The following is a 17,639-nucleotide window of genomic DNA, read 5'->3' as shown; positions in this document are numbered from 1 at the left end:
AGAAAAGCTGAAGTGATGAGATGACTTTGAAAAATTAAAGTTAAGGGACGCCTGGGTGGCTCAGTTGGTTAAGCAGCTGCCTTCGGCTCAGGTCATGATCCCAGCGTCCTGGGATCGAGTCCCACATCGGGCTCCTTGCTCGGCAGGGAGCCTGCTTCTCCCTCTGTCTCTGCCTGCCATTCTGTCTGCTTGTGCTCGCTCTCTCCCTCTCTCTCTCTCTGACAAATAAATAAAATCTAAAAAAAAAAAAAAAAAAAAAAAAAAAAAAAAAAAAAAAAAAAAGAAAAATTAAAGTTAAGGAAAAATCCCCAACTTCCTCGGCCAGAAATTTAATGTGGCTTTATTTTTCTTGATATAGAAATTCTAAGGAAACGTAATAATCCATATTCAACTATAAAGGCAAAAAGATACTCCAGAGTTAAGTGAAATTGCCTGCAGATTATTAATAAATGAATTAGACTTGATTCATAAAAGGAGACTTTGACAGAAGCTGAGGGTGTGAACTTAGAAAAGCATAAACAATATCTTGGGCTTTATTTGAATACCCAAACAATAAAGATCAGTGCCAGCATTATGACCTGCAGTAACATATATTGGTCTGATTGCAAAGCAAGAACTAATAATTGTGCTTCATGAGGAAAATCTAGAGAGTACACAGCACATATTAGAAGATATTGATTAAAAATACCTCAGGTTTAGGGATGCCTGGATGGATCAGTCGGTGGAGCATCTGCCTTTGGCTCAGGTCATGATTCTGGGGTCCTGAAATCAAGCCCCGCATTGGGCTCCCTGCTCAGCGGGGAGTCTGCTTCTCCTTCCTCTGCCCCTCCCCCTACTTATGTGCGCTCTCTCGCTCTCTCTCTGTCAAATAAAAAAAGAAAATATTAAAAAAAAAATACCTCAAGTCTTCCTCAGATTTAAAATTAATCTCAATGCAAAGACCACCAGAAAGAAAGCATTCTTCTTGAGAAAATGGTAACATTTATCTTTACTCTCCTCGGACTTCATTTCCTGAGAATCGCAATGCTTTTTCAATTATGAGTTATCTGAAGGAGTTCTTATCATACACTCCTTGTATGTATGTTTACTATCATCCCCACCACTAGTAATAGTACAGATTTTGATGACGGGACCATTCATTGAGCCCTTCATTGAGCCCTTCTGTCCTTTGTCATACTAAGCATTTTCTATAGTACCTCATTTAATCCTCATGATTGACTTATTTATTCATATTTTAAGAATGAGAGGACTGTGGCTACTCGACATTTAAAAATTTGCCCAAGATTACAGAATTAGAAAGTAACAGAACTAAACCCCAAGTTCTTCAGTTTTCTTTTTCTTTTCCAATTTGGAAGTCTAACATATTGCAATAACATTCACACTCTGTAGGAAAATCCTAAAATATAAAAAAGTTGACCAGAGTAAAAAGGCATAGCCATGAAAGATAAGTATACAAGGATTTTCTGCATGTTTCCTTCCCATCTTTTTGTGGTACCTGTACACCAGTGCCTGTGATCTTAAATACAGAACTCGGCAACCCCACTGTGCTTGCTTCTACGTGGGCTCAAAACCTGCCCTTTTTTTTTTTTAAAGATTTTTAAAATTTATTTGACAGACAGCACTAGTAGGCAGAGAGGCAGACAGAGGGGGGAGGGGAGCAAGCTCCCCACCAAAGCAGAGAGCCCAATGCAGGACCCGATCCCAGGACCCGGGATCCCGACCTGAGCCGAAGGCAGCAGCTTAACCCACTGAGCCACCTGGGCGCCCCAAAACCTGCCCTTTTATTAGAGGTTCCCTCCTCATTCTCTGTGCCCCCCTCCATACCTAATGCTCTAGGTAGAAGTACACACAAATGCATAGAGTTACATGTCCTTTCCTATCTCCCCCATGCTTATCATTCTCTCTACCTTGTCTTCCCCTTATCAAAAAAATAAAATAAAATAAAATAAAATAACTGGCTAGAGGCACCTGGGTATCTCAGATCACTAAGTATCTGCCTTCGGCTCAGGTTATGATCTCCAGGTCCAGGGATCAAGCTCCGTGTCAGGCTTTCAGTTTGGCGGGAGCTTCTCTCTCTCTCCCCCTGCTGTGCTCTCTGTCTCTCTCTCTCCCAATGAATAAATACAATCTAAACAAACAAACAAACAAAAACCTAGCAAAAGAAGCAAAACTCAGGTGACTAGACAAACCAAACATTTCTTCAAGACACACCAAAAAAATAACAAATCACCAGGAAACAATGTCTCAAGTCTGAGTGTAGAGATAGAAGTTGCCATCAACCAGGATCTCTGAGAATGGACAGCCTGCTAGCCTTAGAACAGGAATCTAATGAAGGATGCTTTCATCTCCAGTAAATACACACAGACACACAGACATAGCTTATAACTGCCTCCCAGTGCCTTTCTTCTTGGGTCAGTATTTCTAAAACACAAATTTCAGGAGTATGGATTACTGTGACTTCTTTGAAGGGCATTTTGGAAATAGTTACAAGAATGTAAAATATAATTAACCTTTAATCAGCAGTTTCATTTTGAGAGATGTTTTCTTTAGACCTACTGAAATGCATACCCAAAAATTATGCACAAGGCTGTTAGTAGCGTAGTGTTTGTAATTGAGAAAAATTAGAAAGCACTTATATGTCTATCAGGGAGGTGCTGGGGGCATAGAAGCGGTGCTTGCCCTGGTCAAGTTTCATTCCAGTGGATGTCTGACTTAACTTGCAGGAGCTGTCTTAGCCTAAAGCACATTCTGTGAGTTTGCCTTCGAAACCCCTCCAGTGCTACCTCAGAGAGTATCACGGAGGGAACCTAAGATTCGTTTTTTGGTAATACCAGCCCAGCAGGAACGACTAAGTGGAGGACCGACCAGCTAGGTTGTGTCATTATTTGTTTTCTTTAAATGTTCCAAGAGTGCCATAGAATTAATCCACCCTTAACATTTCTTTCTATTGAAACTCTTAAAGTAATGCCTTTCTCGGGCGCCTGGGTGGCTCAGTGGGTTAAGCTTCTGCCTTCAGCTCAGGTCATGATCTCGGCATCGGCATTAGGCTCTCTGCTCAGCAGGGAGCCTGCTTCCCCCTGCTCTCTCTGCCTGCCTCTCTGCCTACTGGTGATCTCTCTCTCTCTCTCCGACAAATAAATAAAATAAAATCTTTAAAAAAAATGTCTTTCTCTCCCCAAAGTGGCAAAGGATTCACATTCTCTGTTTGCCTTCCAGATTCTCATGCACTGTGACAGTGGTAGCTGAGTATCCAAATCACATTTTATTTATTATTTTTAAAAAACTGGGGGGAGGCAGCAAAGCAAAATTCATTGAGGAACAAGAGAAAGCTCCTGAAGAGGGAGGGAACCCGAGAGGGTTGCCCCCAAATCACATTTTAAAACACCAGAGTCACTATGGGGTTCCTTCCAGAATTTTCAGAAATTGGGGAGGCATGTGGAAAAGAATAAAAGTCCTGTATAGCTACTCTCCCCAAGCAGAGAGATTCAGGGACAAGGGTTATAATGCGTGTTATACCATGAATGACAAACATTTCAGAATGTGAGCAAAACATTATCTTTTGGAAAGTAATTGAGCAACATCTACCTTAAATCTTTGAATGGGGTTATAGCTAGCCCTTGTGTGCATTTTCTAGAAATTATCTACCCTTTTTCATTAATGCAACTAGTCAGGGAAAGATAGGAAAGATCAAAATCAATGTCTAAACTATGTATTTACTTTAAATAAACACAATTGTATTATTTTCATATAGTAATATATAAAAAACTACCACAAGAATCATGCCAAAAATTTTAATAAAAGATACAAAGTATCCTGCTTTAGATTAACACATTAACTATATGTAAATTGGACTCCCAGGATTTGAAAACAATTTGTCTAGAACAGTCCCTAAAATATTACACCCACCATAAATTTCTGTATCAAGCCATTTTGTTAAGCCTTGAAAAGAAACTTCAGCATAACCAAGTTCACTGTTATCACAAAGTCAGAATTAGTGAAAATTTAGAATCTTAAGGTTGAAAGAGATCTTAAAGTTTAACTGATCTAACAATCCAACACTCTAACATTTCTGCCAGTTAGAAAGCATACATTTGTTGAGCACATACTATGTGATAATTCCATGGTAGATGGTTTTTAGCCTGTTCTGAAGAAATCTACAAAAGGAAGAACTCCCCACCTCACAAAGCAACCCATTCCTCTTTGGTAAGTTCTAACTATTAACTGTGAGCTGGCGGGTGTATATCCCCCGAAACTCTTCTTACTACATTTGCCACTGACTTCCCTTTTGCAAAAATCAATGTCCTGTTTTAAATTTCATGGAGCACTTAGCACTAATGACCGCACATATTTTTGAACTTCTGTTGCAGTTTTATTTCTTCCCTCCAAATTAGATCAGATCCCCTGGTTATAACCTATTATATTGCACCCTATACTTTTCCTACAGAACACTTAAGGGAGTTTGTAAATAAATGCGTAACAGCATGGATCGTGGTGCCAGACTGCCTGGATTCAAGTCCTGCTCTAACACACACTAGCTGTGTGACCTTGGGCAGGTTTTTTTTACTTCAGTTTCCTCACCTATAAAACAAGGATAATAATGATACCTACTTCGTGGACTGCTGAGTATTAAATAACTTAATATTTACAAAGTGGTTAGAACAGTGGAACTGTTCATAAGTTAAACGGATGATTTGATTAAATTCTGTGGATCTCTACTAGATTGTAAATTCCATGAGGATAAGAAATCACATCTACTCTACTTACCATTTTATGTTCACTGCCTAGTTCCATGTCCTTTGCCTCCAAGTGTTTGTTGAACAAGTGAAGGGATAAGTGTACAAGTGAGGGAAGACTGAAACAATGAACTGGGACAGATCTTATTGTTTCATATGGAAAGATGCACCCACCCAAGGCTCATTCCACATCTGGCTCATAATGGTTACTTATAAACACCTGTCTTAGACCATTTTCCTAGAACAGTCTCTCCTTGAAAGCCCGCCACTGAATGCCCTTGGTCTTTTCGTCTGACTTTCACATTTCTGATTACACGAGCTGAGCTTTGAGAAATGCTTCTGTTCCCTTCAGTCTTGGCAATCTGCATAGATACCACTTTCTAGCATTCTGAATGGGCTCCGTCTCTGGCCTTCAGTTTTGCTCCTGCCCTTGATTTTGGTATTTCCCCCGAATTCCAAGGTCCGCAGCTGTGTGTGTTTAAGCTGATGGGGGAACCCAGGTCTTCTGACTCGTGGGATATGACGCCATCTAGACTCTAGCAATCTGCCATTCTTGGATAGAAGGTTAGGAAATTTGGCAATCTACTACTCAGAGTACTTTTTATTCTCCTCTTTATATCTCTGAGCTAGGATCTTTCCATTTTTGGCCAGATCTAAAGGTCTGGCTCCTGTTCAAGTTTTGCCCTTCATGCATTTGATAGTCAGCTTTGCATTTGAAACTTTCCTCTGTTTTGTTCTCACTGCTATTGTTGAGTTCTCTGTCATCTTTTAAAAGGCGTATCTTAAAGCATCTGGATCCTGCAAAACACTGGGGCCATGCTAGAAATTCTTTGGCAAAAGGGAAGATTATGGGGTTATAAAATCAGCACTGCTATAAAATGGTGGCAAAGATCCACTTTGCCTCTAGGTTAAGAGTTGATAATAGGATGTGGGAGCAAAGGAATAACAGCAGTAGATTTTGTCTCAAAATTTTGGAGTAGTTTCCTCATGTAAACATTTAGTCATTGGGCTGTGACTATGTACCCACTGTAAAAATATCTAGGCACAGAAGCAAAATTTGAAAGCTTCCTATGTAACTAAGTCATGGGTACCAAAATAAGTTTATCTTTCTATGTTTATTTCCTTCCTTAAGACAGAATGATTAGTAGAAGTTAGTTGAGGAGGTAGACCTCTTGGCCCTTGAAAGTCAAGAAAATTAATATAACCAAACCATAGGAAAACTAAGGTCGAAGATCACGAAAAGAGCTCTGGATAAGAGCTCTTCAAATAAATCATTTCTCACTATCTCAATTTACCCTCTGGATAGTTCAGAAGAAAACAAAGCTAGTGGTGCTTACTAGGTACATGTAACTAGATTATGTTTAGCCAGAAACAATTGCTTCTCTAAGCCTAAGACCTTAAAAGTGATAGGAGAGTCAACTCCAGATGATGTGTTTTTTTTTTAATTATTGAAATGTTCGCACCCTTCCAAATACACCCACACATGCACACACACATCACATTTCAAAGTTAGTATCTGAGATTTTTATGAATGTTGATTTTGTTGTTGTTGTTGAAGATCTATCTGGTGATACTGTTTTCAGTTTACTTGGTGGTAGGGGAAAGTTTAAAAAAAAAATTTTTTATTAAAGAGACTCAATAGGGACGCCTGGGTGGCTCAGTTGGTTAAGCGGCTGCCTTCGGCTCAGGTCATGATCCCAGCGTCCTGGGATCGAGTCCCACATCGGGCTCCTTGCTCGGCAGGGAGCCTGCTTCTCCCTCTGCCTCTGCCTGCCATTCTGTCTGCCTGTGCTTGCTCGCTCTCCCTCTCTCTCTCTCTCTGACAAATAAATAAATAAATAATCTTAAAAAAAAAAATAAAGAGACTCAATACCCCCATGGACTAAAATTACTGGAGTCTGTTTTTCTCTCATTTAACAGTTCCACAGGGTGAATAAGGGGGTGGCTGTGCTTTACATAGTCATTCAAGGATCCAAGTTCTCTTCATCTTTCTAATTCACTTCATTTGCCTTTCAGATCATGACACTTACCTGGTAGACTTCCTATCTTTTTTTTTTTTTGTTTTTCCTCTCCTCCTCAGTTTTGAGAGGCCTAGTTCTCCCTCATCAACTCAACCTCTAAAGCGTAGGGTACAAGGTTTAGTCCTCAGATCGTCTTGTTTCTCTACATTACTCACTCTCTGGGTGATCTTACACAGTCTTGCTATGTTAAATAACATCTATATTGATGGTTTCCAAATAAATACTCTTAGTTTATTTTGATCATATTTTTACTGGCCACTTAACACCTCAGTTGGAATCTCATGGGCACAACCTTGACATACCCAAAACCGAGTTCTGGATATTTCCCTCCAAGTTCTTCTGTAGTTTTCCCAACCTAAATTAATGGCAATACCATTTTTCAAGTTCCTCAAGCCAAAATCTTGATTTTATCTTTGACTCTTCCTTTTTTCTATCTCATAGCCCATATCCAGTCCCTCAGTAAATCCTCTGGGCTCGGCCTTCAACATACATCCAGAATGCAGCAGCTTCTCCTCCTCTTGCCTTGTCTATACCCGCATTTGGTCTCATTTCATCTCCTACAGTGGCCTAATACCTACTCAACATTTCAAATTCCCCTTCCCTCTCTTATTTTTCTTTTCTTTTTATGTTTTTATTTATTTATTTGACAGAGAGAGAGCACAAGCAGGGGTAGTGGCAGGCAGAGGGAGAGGGAGAAGCAGGCTCTCTGCTGAGCTGGTCTTGATCTCAACACCCTGGGATCATGACCTGAGCCAAGGCGGACGCTTAACTGACTAAGCCACCCAGGCACCCCTGTCTTATTTTTCTCCTTTGCACTTGTTTCTAACACACTGTACATAGTGCTTATTTACCTTTTTTTATTGTCCATCTGAGCCCAAGGCAGGGGAGCGGCAGGGATTCTGGTCTCTTACTCACTGATACTGCCTCAGCATTTAGAATGCTGCCTGTAAGGAGTAGACTCTCAGTATATATTAGCTGTAAGAATGAATGATCCTTGTTTCTCCTCCATGGTCTAAGGAGGCATCCGCATGTCATGTTTCAGGGTCTGAACCTGGAAATGACACACATCACTACTATTCTCTTAGGCATCACTAATGGCCATTTCGAGCTCTGTGGGGGTTTGGAAATGGCACTTCTTGCTTGTAAGCTATGGGACCACCTAGGACTCTACAGTTTAGAAAAGGGTGGAACAGAATTTGGTGAGCAGCTGATAGTCTCCACCTTACCTGTTATTTACACAACTCATTTGTGTCCAGAATGACAACTAAACCCACTTTGGAGTCCCAGAGGTAAATTATAGGCTGAAGGTAGGCCAGGCCAGGCCATTCAATAGCATGCAAACCCAAGAGTATTTTATAAACCATTGATCACTAGTTTGCTCCCTAAAGCATGGCTGAGGCAAATCCCATTTGAAAGTCTCTGCCAAGTCCCAGATATTCTTGCTAATTGCTTTAGACAGAAACTGCCCAGAACACACAGACCATATTTTTAGACTTTTATTATTTTATTGCTCAGAGCAACCTGCAAAAGTTTTGCAGAAATAATAATAGAGAATGAAGAGAATAAAGAAGTGTGGGTGAAAACTCCTTAAATAGTATAATGAAAGAAACTTGTTCCTGAGTTTCCTATTATTATCTCCTCAATTTCTAGAACTTCTGAAATAAAACAGTGGATTAAGTTTCCTCTTCTAATAGATTATAGCAATCTACGAAATGATCTCTGGAGAGCTGAATGATACAGAAGCTTGGGGTGTGGAAAATCTACAGTCCAGAGTCCAAGCATAGATCTTTGCAGGAAACATAATCTTAGGTGTTGAAATTAATCAGTAGCCTAGCAGTGACGTTACTGTTCTTTATCTGGAATTTAAAAAGTCTTAAGTCCTTTCAGACTTTTTTTTTTAAGATTTTATTTATTTATGTGACAGAGAGAGATCTCAAGTAGGCAGAGAAGCTGGCAGGGGTGGGGAAGGTCCTCTCAGTCTTATAAAATTACTTAACTGAAGCTGATTCCCACAGTTAGCAGGTAGAATTTATGTTGTTATGCGTCAGAATATACACATAATATAAACACACACACACAAATTTGTTAATGAGGCCTACTCTTTCAGCAAATGAAACGTGTTACATATCTGAAAATAACCACAGTTCACATCAAAAAGGTTTATTATTGCCTTGCTGCAAGAATTGATGATATTTTAAGCAGTGAGTTTGTTCCTCTGCCAAAGAATCCAAAGAAACCATTTCAAATGAATACCCTTTCCTCTGATTTTCACTGTGTCCCATGAAGGGTGTTCAAATAAAGGCAGCTGGTGGGAACAAAGCAGGAAGACAGGGCCTCTCAATTGTACATGTAAAACTAATTTCTGTAGCTAAAAAATCAGCTTCTAGATGTTTCATTTAAGTCCCTTCCTTTTAAATAACTAACAGAATTTTGGATTTCATTCGATTTACAATTTATTAAATAGGTAAAACATTAACATGTAGGATATACAAAGTAGATTTATAGTTACTATTCTAGATGTTTCTTGATTATGGCTATCTCAGAAACTCAGTTTATTTATTTATTTTAAGATTTTATTTATTTATTTGACACAGAGAGAGAGCGCACGCACAAGCAGGGGGAGCTGCAGGCAGAGGGAGAAGCAGGCTCCCCACAGAGCAGGGAGCTGGATGCAGGACTCAGTCCCAGGACCCTGGGATCATGACCTGAGCCGAAGGCAAAAGCTTAACTAACTAAGCCACCCAGATGCCCCCAAAACTCAGTTTATTGAAGAAGTTATATACCTTGATGCTCTCAGCATTTACTTATTTTTATTTTTAAGGACTTCATAATTTCCTGGTTAGAGATTATAAAGAATCTTCATATAAAGTGAGAAAATAAAACAAAGAAATTAAATAGCATTTTCCATTTTAATAATACTCAAGTATACTTTAACTATAACACCAAACAAAGCACCAACACAAATTGTAAAAGTGGAAGAGATCTCTATGCAAGGCTAAATAAAACAGTGATCAGTGATGAGACCTTTCCTTCTTTACCAGCACTTCTCAAATACTAACTAATAAATCATTAGAACAACTCCTTTAGGGATCATTCCTTAAAATATTGGTATGTTACCTAAATGGACCCTTAAGTTTCTCGAAAATTAACCGCAAAGAAAAATTAACTTTCTTCCTTCCTTCCTTCCTTCCCTTCCTTCCCTCCTTCCTTTCTTTCTTTCTTTCTTTTTTTCATTGACACAGAGAGAGAGAGATCACAAGTAGGCAGAGAATCAGGTGGTGGGGAGTGGGGGGGAAGCAGGCTCCCTGCTTAGCACAGAGCCTGATGCGGGGCTCGATCCTGGGACGGATCCTGGGCCGAAGGCAGAGGCTTAACCCACTGAGCCACCAAGGCGCCCCCGAAAAATTAATTTTCAGACAATTAAATTATGGTTCAAACTTTGGGAATCTTTGGGCTCTGAATGGTAGTCTAAATTTTACCCTCTCACCTTTGAGCCATGTTCACAGCTAAGAAGTGCTCATTTCCCTTGCACTCTAGTATGGAATCTCCGGAGTTTTAAAATGGGACTCAAGAGGGGGCGCTTGGGTGGCTCAGTTAAGTAGCTGGCTCTTAATTTTAGCTCAGATCATGATCTTTGGGTCCTGGGATGGAATCCCATGTCAGGCTCTGTGCTCAGCAGGGAGTCTGCTTGAGGATTCTCTCCCTTCCCCTCCCTCTCCCTCTGCCCCTCCTCTGCCCCCATGCATGCTCTCTCTCTCTCTCTCGTAAATAAATATTTTAAAAAATAAAATGGGACTCAATGGACAATCAAGACTCAGGAATGATGAAGCATTTATATAATACTGAGACTGTATTGTGCATATTACATTTTATGAGTAGACTGCCTAGTCAAGCTGGCTATATCCACTTTTCATGGTCCAAGATGAGCTTGGGAATAAGACTGGCCTGCTGTACTTTCTAGAAGGCTGACTGCACAATCCTGTGGCATATAGAACTTGAGAAATATTTGCTCAAGCCTCATTCTGCTCAGTTCCATGGATCCAGCCCCCAATTGCCAAAGGGTTTGGAATCATTTTTCTTTGTGACCACACTTCTAGTTGTCAAGTGGTTTATTATTACTTTCCCATTTCTCTTAAAGTTATGCGGATGTAACAGAGGAAAGTGAAGTGATTTTTCTGTGAAGTAAGGCACATAATACGTTAAGCATTAGTTCAGATTTACTGACTTAGGACTCGAGCCTGTCAGTCATCTACTGGGCAGTGTATGGAGTTCATTTATACTGTGCAATCCGAGCACTTTTTTGTTCTCATCCTCGATCTTCTGAAACAGCCCATTGCCTCTCCAACACATTCAGATTCATTCTGGAGCAGTCATGGTTGTCATTTCTAATACTTACTTAAAACCCAAGAATTTATTATTCTCCTGACCTAATATAATATATCTGTAAACAAGAGATCATATATTTGTTTTAGACAACAACTTCCTTTTTAAATATTTGTTCGTTGTACTCATAAAAACATAACTTGAAATGATGGCCGTTTCCCTGATTCATTGGGATTGAGGTTTTGACACCTACTTATATACAGGCTTTCCACACACCAAATTTAAAAGTAAAAGAAATCACTTTCCAGGTGAAATGCAGAACATGTTGAATTACACATACTTGCAAAAAGCATCTTATAAAGTACATGCTCCTTGAGATTATTGTTAGGATTATTGTTAGGATCTTAATCAAAAACAAAATCCCAGCTCAGGTTTTGCAAATGTGGGCAGCACCACATGCATTCTTTGGAGTGTTAAAGATTTGCAGCTTGGTATTTCTTGGTTACTCTTTCCTCAGAAACATACAGGAAAAAAATTTTTCAGGCTTAAGAGAAGGGTCAGTTAAGGAGTTACTTAAACTTCCTTTGAATTTCTTGAGCTGACAGGTGGGAGGGAGCAGTTTGCAAAGAGAGGTTCTATTAGGGCCAGATGTTGGTTGAACGATTGCTTTCAGACTCACCTTTCGGCAGAGACCTTCTCTGTTTCCTGGCTCCTCCTTTCTGGAAGTCTACCACTGTGCTCCTGGCATATGAGGTTTGGGGGAGATCAAGTCAAAATGAAGTATTTTCCTGCACGATTGTATACCCTTCTCACAATCTTCATAAAGCACTATCACCGTCATTGATAGTCCATGTAGTAAGTTATAAAATGTCACCCTGTTTCTCTGGTATTGTACCCAAGGTCACACTCCAATCCCTTTAAACAGACACACACACACACACACACACACACACACACACACTACTGAGAAGCACTACCATTCAGGTTAGCAGCTGGTGTGTCCCCTAATCCATCTGCCCACTACAAGTCACTAAAAACCACACTCCATCCTTAGGAGAAAATCAAAGATGCTCAACAGGGCCTACGAAACCATGAATGGCATGTTCTCTAACTACCCCCAGCTTCAAGTCATGCCCATCTCTGTCTCAGGCACCACATGACAACCACCCTGGCTTGTTCTCATTCCTCAGAAGGGCCAGACTTTCCCCACAAGACCTTTGTTGTTCTTTCAGCCCAGGATTCTTCCCATCTTCCCAGCACTCATCTCCCATCCCTCACACATGCAGGCACAAGTCCTCTCTCTCTTTCTGTCTCTGCTAATTTTAACTCTGGCCTTCAACTCTCAGCTTAACATACTCAAAATATGGTGGCCTTCCCCAACCCCCAAATTTAATTTAGCCTCTTTTAAAACAATGCCTCAGAGTATCCCATACTTCTCTTCTAAAACACATATCACTACTTTAAAATATGTATTTATTTATTTTTATGATTTGGCTTTAAAGTTGCTGTTTTTGTTTTGTTTTTTTTTTCCTCACTAGGCTAATAGTAAACTCTATCAAGATAATCTAAGTCTTCCACCTCTGGAATCCTGGCAACTAGCATGCAGCAAACAATAAATAAATATTTGTTGAAAGAATGCACTTTGCTTCCACATTACATGCCAGGAGGAAAGGTCTCAGCCAACCAGGTTCCCAGTTCCAGGTCACTGCCCTATGATGAAGCTATTGAAAAGGGCCCGGATGTGCCTTTTAATTGTCATAGAGCCAGCTCATGCTCAGACATTGTATCTAGCCTGGTCATTCAACCATCCTTCAAGAGAACCACTGGCTCATTCCCTGACTGGTGCTGGCAGGAGGACGCTGAGTCCGGGTGGCCACAAAGTCCCTGTGCATGATAGAGGCTACTTGCATGCTTCCCTGTGGTCTCGACACAGATTGTTCACTTTTCCCACTTCCTCCTGGACATCTTCCTCCACTTGCACAGTTGGAAGACATCCAAGCCCTTCCAGCAGCTGTTTGTATGTCTTCGCATGATAAGGGAAGCTAAGGAATGTTATCTTTGCAATGCCTCAAATCCAACTGTCACATGTCATTGAGCCTAAACTCCAAAGAGACCTCTTCCTAGAAGTGCCAAGTCAAATCCCTTATCCACAGAGTTCTCTGACTAGGAGAGCTTAACGTGCATGCCACTACTTGGTTGTAGGACAGCCATTGCCTCAAGACCTCCATCTGCAGCTATGGGGAAAGCCATGGCTGAAGCGTGTTCAAGCCAGCAGTGTCATTGGCCCCGATGTTGGACATGTGTGGCCCTATCTCATGCTCTTCCGTCCATATCATGATATGAAGAGACTGCTACTCAGTTATAAAGGACGCAGTCTCGTGAAGGGGACTTTGTGGCCCTCTCTAAGCAATCATCTAAGGAGGTGAGGAAAATCATCCCACCACTGGTAATAGCAACTCCCAGTGCTTGGCTGCCCTGGGTCATATGTGCACTCTCCGCAGCTGGTTTCCAACCCCCAGCTGTAGCCCACCAGAGACACTCCTCTGCAGCCGGTAAGGCCATGAACGTGACCAGTAGCGGGTACGAATAAATTGTTGTTAGAAATTTTCCCTCTAAGCCAGCTGACTGTACATTTCTTGGGCCATTTGTTTTAAATGTAGCTCCCTTGCAGTTCCTAATAGGTCTTGGCTATACATAATTCATGGCTTCTATTTTAAAAGTGCTATCAGAAATCAATAAGAATATAAACACAGCACTGTTATAAATGTCCTCATAGCAACTGTCATCCCGTGCCATGCTATTCTTCTCACAGAGGTAACTAGAACGATTGATGCCCTTTTTATATCTGGTTGTTTCGCTTAGGTCGAGCCCCCGCTGAATGAAGTATTAGCTAGTATTAAGGAAGAGTACTCTACACTGAGACTTTTAACTCAGGATGAATCATTGAAAGAGTAGTTCGAACCCAGCGGCACTGTGGCATAGTTGAGGCTTCAATATATTAAAGAATGTCTACTGTATAGGTGATGTGGGGGGATAGCGAATCTAATTAAATTACTACCATGCAAATCACTTTTTGGCATTTATTGAAGTCCTTGACTATATTACATGTATTTTGCCATTTAACACCAAAAGGTAATCATTGCTTTCTTAATGGATGACCAATACCTTCGTTAAGACGCTCAATAAACATTTATTGAATGCCTACTCTGTGCCAGCCACCATGCCATGTGTTGGTGTTACCCAGTGAGTTAATCGTATTCCTGCCTTCAAGGTGTTTCTCTAGTCTACTGCGTTTCCATGGTTCCGTTCTTCCCTAAACTGTGGAAGATGGGCAATAGGTCTCATTCATCTCTATATTCAAAGTGTGCTGCTACATGCCTGACACACAGTAGGTAGACAATAATGTTTGTTATTCAAGTTATTTAATGAATACACTAATAAATAAGTGAATGACTAAATTAAGAAACAGAAGCTACTGAACAAATATTTGAAGATCTAGGCTTGTCAGAAACCACCAGACCAAGAAGCCATATCCATTTTTTTCTCTCTTGAGTTCAGAAAACAGAAGAGACACATTCTGTACCACTATTCCTACCATTTGGCCCCCAACCAGCCTCCAGTACCTATTTTCCCATGAATACATTATTTCCCCTCGTTCTATAGGAACAGATTGTCTAGAGTAACAGAAGGACCAGGGTGCTGGGTTTAATAAGCAAGTAGGCAGGGCTTCCTCCCCCTTCCATTTCCCTAAGTTAGTCACAGGGTCAGTTACCATCAGATTTTGATTTGAGCTTCTTCTAATATATGAATTTCCTTCTGTGAATTGATTAGACCCAGCCTGTGCTATAGGGGCTCCAGAAATCAGGTGCTTCACAAGAAATAGACTGTAACACAAGGGTCAGTCGACTCCTTTCATTCTAAAATCCACTAAATAAACGAACTTCAGGTTTGAATGGGGCATCGTGTTAGCCCGTTTCTCTACTGACAATCACTGAGAGAGTCACCTTATCCCACTGAGTCTTGAAAGAGCCCATGTAAGTGACCACTCAGCAGGTTGCCTAAAGATACTATGGCACCAGCATTGAGCACCTGTTCCTGGACAATTCCATAAAGAGACCCAAGAAGAAACTGGGCTTTCTTAATTTAAATTGTGGGGAAAGTTCTAGTAATGACAAAGAATGATCAACATAATGTCTCTTCTCTGATCATTAGCCTGGAAGTTTTTGTTTTTGGGTGTGAAGCAATCATAATTCATTAATCATTGTACTTTCAAGAGTGTAATATCTGTGGGGATCAGGAAAATCCCCAAAGGATTCTTTGGCCAAAAATCATTCATTCATTTAACTGAAAACTTAATTGCTTGGTGACAACAAATTAGACGAGGGTAGACCAGTTCCCGCTCTAGAGGGTCTCACAATCAAGGGAGGGTATAATTCCAAATGTCTCAAGTACTGTGAAAGAATGGACACAAACCTCTCTTGGAGCAGAAGGATAAAAGCAAATATCCTCTGTTTCATGCAGAGGAGGGTGTATAACTCAGTTCTTAAAAGGGCAAGCTCGGAAGACAGGTTGCCCCAACCCACAGCCCACCATCAGGCTTCACAGGGCATAAGGATTGAATGAGCCAATATGGGTCAAACACTTTGTAAACATTGGCCACTCGCCAGCTCCTCTCCCTGGACCAAAATGCCTGGCTTGTTCTATACATTGCTATTTGAAACACTGTCTGCCCCATGTGTAACTCTACTTTCTTCTCATTAAATAGCGATCCCCTCCCCAAAAACTTTATTAAAAATCAAAATACCTATTATTGTTGTGATTAGTTGCTAAAGGTTGTTTCTAAGACCAATGAGGATATTGCAAAAAAAAAAAAAAAATCAGGCCTGAAAGAACGTAGGTCCCAAGGGCAGAGCCAATTGAGGTGGCCCCATGTGCAGCTCCAAGGAATACTCAAGTCTTCCAGTGTCTAGGTAACCAATGTTTTCTTCAGTACACACAGATAGACCCTTGAGCCCCAGGAGACATGGAACTAACAAATTTTAAGGTAGGACCATAAGCAGTTCCAAAAGATTTATGTAATCCCAAAGTTATCCTTGGGCTACATTTTGGGGGTGGGGAGAACGTTTCCCTACTTCTTCATTTTCCATCGGGATAAGGGTAAATTTATAAATTCCAGCCCTCGAAAGAGAGAAAGCATTGGTAGCACTTCTAGATTCTCTTCTGGATTCCCAAGCAAGGAGAAATTAGTCTCTGATTGGTGATGAAGTCTCAGAATTTACCTTCAGTCCCTTTTCCTCTATTTTAGACACCTGGTCTCAGAATGTTATGGGTTGAATTTTGTCCCCATAAAGAAGATACCCCTACCCATCCACCTCAGGATGGGGCCTTATTTGGTAATAAGGTCTAGATTACCAAAATAATCTAGTTAAAATGAGGGCCTTGGTGTGGTTTCTAACCCAGCATGACAGATGTCTTCATAAAAGGGGAAATTGAGACACAGAGACAGACACACATTAAGGGAAGTGCACAGGAAGAGAAAGGGAGAATGCCATGTGAGGTTGAAGGCAGAGGTGGAAATTACTTTGCCATAAGCCAGGGAATATCCGGAGTTGCAAGAAACTGGAAGAAGCAAGGAAGGATTGTTTGCCTAGAGGTTTCAGAGGGACTGTGGTCCCGTCAATACCTTGATTTTAGACTTCTATCCTCCAGAACTGTAAGATGTAAATTTCTGTTGCTCTGTTGCTCATTTGTGATACTTTGTTACGGCAGTCCCAGCCAACGAATCCACCACTGACAGATACTTTCCCTGTTCACTCTGCCCCTACAGAGAAGGAATGCATGTTCTTCCTGGCCTCCGACTGAGACCCTTGAATCAAAATGAGTGAAGTGGGGTGGGTAAGGCAGAGATGTGGTGGATCATAGTAGCAAACCCATCAACACGCTTCCTTCTCTAAACAGCGTTTATTGGTAACAAAGCCACCAGTTAGATAAGTACCTTATTTCTCAGCTGTTGAATTTGAAGGCCAGAAGCCTGATTTTCTAACCTAAATTCCACATCTAGGCAGAGACACATAGTTTGTGCGTATTAACTCCCTTAATACTCACAGCAGTCCTATAAGGGTCCGTTCTATTGTTATGCCCATTTTATAGATGATAAAGTTTAGGCAACAAGCAGCCAAGTAGTTTACCAAAGACAATGAATGGTGAGGATTGGATGGTAAATAGCCAGTGGCCAGAAACTGTCCCCTCTGCCCCAACAAAGGCTCCATTCTGAGAACAAGCCATTAAGTAATCCTATTAAAAAGGGATCTCTTGGTCTAATATATGAAGAAAACCCTGGATGAAAAAAGTAAACATTTCTTTAGTCTCTCCTGATCGTCTCAGAGCATTCATAATGTCAGTGTGCTTTATGACTCTTCATCGGGGTATGGGTTTGGCCACAGAGCACTCTTCAAGAAGCATCTCTCAGGATTAATGTTCTGAGGAACCCTAGTTTGGGAAACATGGAGAGAGTACTTGGGGAAGATACTCTGGTTTGGATACAGATACAGGATTTTTTGTA

The sequence above is a fragment of the Mustela lutreola genome, chromosome 1 (assembly GCF_030435805.1).
Source record: "Mustela lutreola isolate mMusLut2 chromosome 1, mMusLut2.pri, whole genome shotgun sequence".
NCBI lineage: Eukaryota > Metazoa > Chordata > Mammalia > Carnivora > Mustelidae > Mustela > Mustela lutreola.
The sequence above is the reverse complement of the archived record's forward strand: the minus strand, read 5'-3'. Positions refer to the sequence as shown.